The sequence below is a fragment of the Carlito syrichta genome, unplaced genomic scaffold (genome assembly GCF_000164805.1).
Source record: "Carlito syrichta isolate Samal-C Ts95f unplaced genomic scaffold, Tarsius_syrichta-2.0.1 Scaffold309476, whole genome shotgun sequence".
Taxonomy (NCBI): Eukaryota; Metazoa; Chordata; class Mammalia; order Primates; family Tarsiidae; genus Carlito; species Carlito syrichta.
In genome coordinates, this window is record NW_007253572.1 from 843,564 (window position 1) to 850,319 (window position 6,756).

Genomic DNA, 6,756 nt, shown 5'->3' on the forward strand with positions numbered 1-6,756 from the left:
CATGCGCTACCACGCCCGGCTGATTTTTTGATTTATTGTAGAGATGAGGTCTCGCTGCCCAGGCAGGTCTCGAACCCGCGGGCTCAGGCAATCCACTCACCTCAGCCTCCCAAAGGCGCGGGATTACAGGCTGAGCCACGGAGCCCGGCTAATTTTTTTTTTTTTTGAGTTGGAGTCTCACTCTATCACCCAGACTAGAGTGCAGTGGCCGCTCCCGGCCACCACAGCCTCAACCTGCTAGGCTCCGGCGATCCTTCCGCCTCAGCCTTCCAAGTAGCTGGAACTACAGGCGTGCACTACCACGCCCGGCTAATTTTTTGATTTATTGTAGAGATGAGGTCTCACCAAGTTGCCCAGGCGGGTCTCGAACCCGCGGGCTCAGGCAATCCACTCACCTCAGCCTCCCAAAGGCACAGGATTATAGGCTGATCCACCGAGTCTGGCTAGGAACAATTTTTTAAAGATAACTGACATGCTTTTTGATATATGAATTGCAGTTGGTTTTTTTAGTTGGAATACAAACTTCCTAAAAGCAGGGAATACCTATTCTTTAGTACACACTCCAAAAATCTGGTACATACTATGCATCTAAATACTCAAATAACTTAGAAAGAGATGCCATGAAAAGAACACTGCTCATGAATGGATTATTGTCATTAAAAAATAAATAAATACTGGGCCTAGCACTGTAAGACCTGGGTAGTTCAAGCAATGTTTCAAATGTACTATGCTAAACATAGTACATTGTCTTTAAGCCTCATCAAAATGAGAATACTTGCTGTATTTACTTCCCAGGTAATAAGATCTTGGAGGGAAAAAAACCAAAAGATTAGCTAAACTATAACCATCAATCAATACAAATGTAAGAATATTATTTACTTTACTATTGTTAGTCAGCGATCATGTCTAAAATAAGCCTCCAGTGTTTTTTTTTTAACCAAACTCAATGCACAGCAAATTAAGTGCATCAACACTGCACATTTTTCTTCAAGTCAATAATGTAACTGTCGTACTGTAAGACTAACAGAAAGCCTGACATTTAACAGTAAGCATGTTAATTATATAGTATCTTACTGCATTCTCAAGGTTAAAAGATAAATACTTAAACCAGGCTCGGTGGCTCAGCCTGTAATTCCATGCCTTGGGAGGCTGAGGTGAGTGGATTGCCTGAGCCCGCGGGTTCGAGACCCGCCTGGGCAACGTGGCGAGACTTCATCTCTACAATAAATCAAAAATCAGCCAGGTGTGGTAGCGGGCGCCTGTAATTCTGGCTACTCGGAAGGCTGAGCCGGAAGGATCGCCGGAGCCCGGCAGGACGAGGCTGTGGTGGCCAGTAGTGGCCACTGCACTCCAGTCTGGGCAACAGAGTGAGACTCCAACTCAAAAAAAAAAAAAAAAAAAGATAAATACTTGCTGCTAAGCCAACAGTAACTGACTTCAAATTTATTAAAATCATGTTTAAAAACCCATTTATTTTTATACTCAAATAGCTAAATTTAAAATTTTAAGAAACCTAAAAAGTAATTTAAGATTGTATAGGCTGAGCAAGGTGGCTCATGTCTATAATCCCAGCACTTTGGGATGCAGAAGTGAGAGGACTGCTTGAGCCCATGGGTTAGAGACCAGTTCACACAACTGGCAAGACCTAGTCTCTACAATAAATCAAAATTTGGCTACATGTGGTGGTGCATGCCTGTGGTTCCTCAGCTACTTGAAAGGTTGAGGCATAAGGACCACCTGAGCCTAGCAGGTCGAGGCTGTGGTGACCATGAGCGTGCCACTGCACTCCAGCCTGGGAGACAGAGTGAGACTCCAACACAAAAAAAAAAAAAAAAGAAAGAAAATTGTATAAACCTTCTTTTAACTGTCTAAAATGTCAATGTGCACTCTTTCATTGTGTTTTGAATCCATCATGTTAGAAATAACAGATTATAGAGAAAAAGAATACAAAGTATACATAATGCACAAAATAAAGATATAAATAATATGGGATGGGCAGTGGCTCATGTCTATAATCTCAGCACTTTGGGAGGCTGAGGTGAGAGGATTGCCTGAGCCCATGGGTTCGAAACCAGCCTGGAAAACTTGATGAGACCTCATCTCTACAATAAATTAAAAAATCAGCCATCTCTACAATAAATTAAAAAATTAACTACAACTGTGGTTCCAGCTACTTGGAAGTCTGAGGTGGAAGGTTCACCTGGGCCCAGAAGGTGGAGGCTGCGGTGGCCATGTGTATGCCACTGTACTCCAGCCTAGGTGACAGAGTGAGACTCCAACTCAAAAATAAAAAATAAAAATAAAAAATGCAACTCTACCACAGAGGCAGGAAAAACAAAGAAGTTTCTTTTAGGCCCAATCATAATCTTAGGAACAACCTGAAAGATACCTACAGCAATATTTGCAAGTATGACCATGATTACCATAAAAAAAAAATGTTACCAGTAATACATTTCTCATAGGAATGGATTTTCCTTCTCAAGCAAAAACCCAAGATAGAATAGTAGGATTTCCATACTGTAGATCTACACTGTCCAATATGGTAGTTACTAGTACATAGAGCTATCCAGTGCTTGAAATGTGGCTGTTCTGAATTGAAAAGTATCAAGTGCAAAATACACCCATTTTTAAAGGGGAAAAAGATAATGTAAAATTTCTTATACATGTAACTCCCACTTGTGGCTCACATATTTCTACTGAACAGCACTGCTTCTAGCGTTAGTCAAATCTTGAATTCTTGAATTTAAAAAATGGATACCTGGCAGGCCTAGGCAAGAGGATTGCCTGAGCCCAGGTGTTTGAGACCAGCCTGGTCAACTTGGCAAGACCTCATCTCTACGATGAATTTTTTAAAAGGCCTGTCACTCATAAGCAGACCCTGAACATTTATCATAATACTATGCGAAAGGGATTGACAGTAGTGGGAAACTGCCAGGGGAGAAGGGGTACATAACATCAAAAAGGGTACATGATCTCAAACCAGGCAAAGTGGGGGTCAAAGGGAGACCCAAAGTTTACCTGTAAAACGACCGCTTATGTACCTAATCCTGAATTGTACCCCACATCTTTAAAATAAATTAATTATTTTTTTTTAAAAAGCTGGGCATGATGATGCACACCTGTGGTTCCAGCTACCTGGAAGGTTAAGGAGGAAGGATTGCCTGAGCCCAGCAGGTCAAGGCTACAGTGAGCCATGATCATGCCACTGGCCTCTAGCCTGCCCAGGTGACAAAGTGAGACTCTGACTAAAAAAAAAAAAGTAAAATAAATATGGATACCAGAAGTATTAATTGGCTTGCTTAATATCGCATTGCTTGGTAGTAGAGCAGGACCTAGAACCTGATCACTTTTATCCATCCTGTCCTTATTAATAGAAGAAATTCATCCTTTTAGGCTCAATTTGAAAATAAAAAAATAAGCCGGGCTCGGTGGCTCAGCCTGTAATCCCGCGCCTTTGGGAGGCTGAGGTGAGTGGATTGCCTGAGCCCGCGGGTTCAAGACCCGCCTGGACAGCGAGACCTCATCTCTACAATAAATCAAAAAATTAGCCAGTCGTGGTAGCGCGCGCCTGTAATTCCAGCTACTCGGAAGGCTGAGGAGGAAGGATCACCAGAGCCCAGCAGGCGAGGCTGCGATGGCTGGGAGCGGCCACTGCACTCCAGTGTGGGTGACAGAGTGAGACTCCAACTCAAAAAAAAAAAAAAAATAGGGGGGTGGGATCGGCAGTTTAGGGAAATTGCCAGGGGAGGAAGGGGCACACCTCATCAGTAAGGGTACCTGCATAATGAACATTTGTATACCCCCGAATTGTACCCCACATCTTTAAAATTAAAAAAAGAAAAGAAAAAAATAGGCTGGGTGTGGTGGCTCACAGCTGTAATTCCAGCACTTTCGGAGGACCAGGTGGTAGGCTCTCTTGAGCCTAAGAGTACAAAACCAGCCTAGACAACATAGTAAGATCTCGTCTCTGCAAAAAATTTAAAAATTAGCTGGGTGTAGCCAGGCTCGGTGGCTCAGCCTGTAATCCCATGCCTTTGGGAGGCTGAGGTGAGTGGATTGCCTGAGCCCGCGGGTTTGAGACCCACCTGGGCAGCGAGACCTCATCTCTACAATAAATCAAAAAATCAGCCGGGCATGGTAGCGCATGCCTGTAATTCTGGCTACTTGGAAGGCTGAGGTGGAAGGATCGCCGGAGCCCAGCAGGTCGAGGCTGCGGTGGCCGGGAGCGGCCACTGCACTCCAGTCTGGGCGACAGAGTGAGACTCCAACTCAAAACAAACAAACAAACAAACAAATTAGTTGGGTGTGGTAGCAAGCCTGAAGTCCCAGTTACTTGGGAGGCTGAGGCGGGAAGATTGCCTAAGCCCAGGAAGTCAATGCTGTGGTGGGCTGTGATCACACCACTGCACTCCAGCCTGAGTGACTGAGTGAAAACCCAACTAAAAAAAAAAAAAATTAGCTGGGCACAGTGGCAGGCACCTGTAGTCCCAGCTACTCAGGAGACTGAGGCGGAAGACTGCCTGAACCCAGGAGGGTGAGGATGTAGTGAGCCACGATCGTGCCACTGAACTGCAGCATAGGTGACAGGGGGGAAAAAAAAGAAGACACAATTTCACCCATTCATTCTGTCTCCATCTCCCAGCCCAGGTGATCACATCCTTTTTAGCACATCCACAATAAGCATACTGCTATAATTTGTATGTTTGTCTTCCAGAAGGACTAAAGAACTTCTTGAGGGCAAGCACTCTCATTCCTTTTTCTATCCCTGAGAACCTTTGTAGTGCCAGGCACCCTTGCAGGCCCTCCAGAACTCTAAGAGCTTTCAGGGGCTTAATTTTTAGCCCATCTTAGGTACAACTATTCCAATCAAATCACCTACTATGTGAATGCACCACACTAAAACATTCACCTTTATCATTCACATTCTTTTTAAGGCAGGTAAGTGATAAATTACCTGCCTTGGAATATGGAAAATTAATAAAATAGATAATTTATGTTATCAAAGACAAGTTACAAAGCATTTTTTAAAAGTGCTTTTCACTACTGCTGCTCTGAAAGATTGGTCTGATGCTCTGATAAGAATTCTGAGAGTGGAAATTCAACACTCTCTTTAGGTACAAGTTCACTTATTGAATGTGCTTACTTGCTAAATGTAAAACTTTACGCTAGACTAAAGAAAGACTCCTGGACATAGGAATTGATGCAAGCAATCGTCAATTAATTGAAAAATTTAGAACTATTAATGACAGGAGACAGAAACAAGAATCATATACTTAATATACAGCTAATTGCAGAAGGAGTAGTTTCAAAATTCCTAAATGCAAACGTGCCAACCTTTATATTCTACAAAACAAAAAAAGGTGTGAAACCTGTGGATGAAAACATGAAAATAAATTGTTTACAAGTAAAACTGCAATCAACACCCATACAAAACACAAACAGCATCAGAGATTTTCATAAGAAAAAAATTTGCTTTAGGATCTATTAATTAAACCGGGCACGGTTGCTCATGCCTGTAAATCTTAGCACTTTGGGAGGTAGAGGCGAGAGGACTGCCTGAGCCCACAGGTTATAGACCAGCCTGAACAACTTGGCAAGACCTCATCTCTATAATAAATAAATAAATAAAATAGGTAGGCATGGTGGTGCACGCCTGTAGTTCCAGCTTTGGAAGGATGGCCTGAGCCCAGCAGGTCGAGGCTGTGGTGGCCATGAGCGTGCGTGCCACTACAACATGTGCCTGGGCAACAGAATGAGACTCCAACTCAAAAAAAAAAAAACTATTAATTTAGCTAAAATGCATGGAATTTATGGAAGATGCCCCATATGTGCTTTTTATCTATACAAAATCACTTCTGAACTAAGTTTGAGTTACCAAATAAAATCTCTCTATTCAGTGCAGCTTTTCAGTATTCAACCACTGTCTTAACAGGTATACTCAAAAACAAACAGGTATCCTCAGAAGTCTGTATGCCTCAACTAAGGTCCTTCAGTCTAATTTGCTGCCAGGAACAAGAGCACTAACCCCAACTGTGCCAGCGCTGCTCAAGGTAAAGGTAAAGTCTGCTCAAGGTAAAGTCTCTGGAGGCTGGAGCCACGAGTCCAAGAGGAAAAGGGACAAAGTCTCTCCCGGAATCAGTGTTCCTGGACTTCTCTGCGGCCTTTCCCTGGATGCTCTGTCTCCACCGCGCCTCTAAAAGCAATCTTCTCCTTGCAGCTCTCCTACTCTGGGGCCTTTGAAGCAATGATACATTAAACAATTCTCCCAGCACAGCTTTTCTGGCCGACACCCACCTGGAGAGACTTTAGGACACCTCTTTGCTAAGTAATCTGGTTCAAAGAGGAAGGCCTCCTTTCGATTCAGTCTGAATCCAAACACTCACTGCTCCAAATACAAACATAATTATAACCTCAATTCCGATCAGGCCAACACGGGAAAAGAACTACCACGGGCTCTCTCTCTCCTCCACGGTCTTTACTGCCAGATTTTTTTCCTCACTTAGTTTCTCCTTTCTCGTTTCCCTCCTCTATCCCTGCTCCCCCCCACCCCCGAAAACAATTCCACAGCTGGAGAATCTCGTCTTGAAAGCCAAAAACGTAGGGAGGAAAATCAGTATGTGCTTTTTCCCCCTTCAATTATTTATTGTTCCTCCGTCACTCAGGAAGAGTTAAGCAAATATTTTTAATCTGACCGCCCTCCCAGAAAGACGATGCTGTAAGTATCCTCAAAGTACACACTGGAATCATAGTTTTCCC

At 43.3% G+C, this 6,756-nt stretch overlaps 1 protein-coding gene across 2 annotated transcripts in view; it reads right to left on the minus strand.

Moving 5' to 3' along the window:
- The window catches only part of PIK3C2A (phosphatidylinositol-4-phosphate 3-kinase catalytic subunit type 2 alpha), a 114,631-nt gene that overhangs the window by 107,350 nt on the left and 525 nt on the right, over positions 1–6,756 (minus strand). The gene's annotated exons all lie outside the window — the stretch shown is intronic.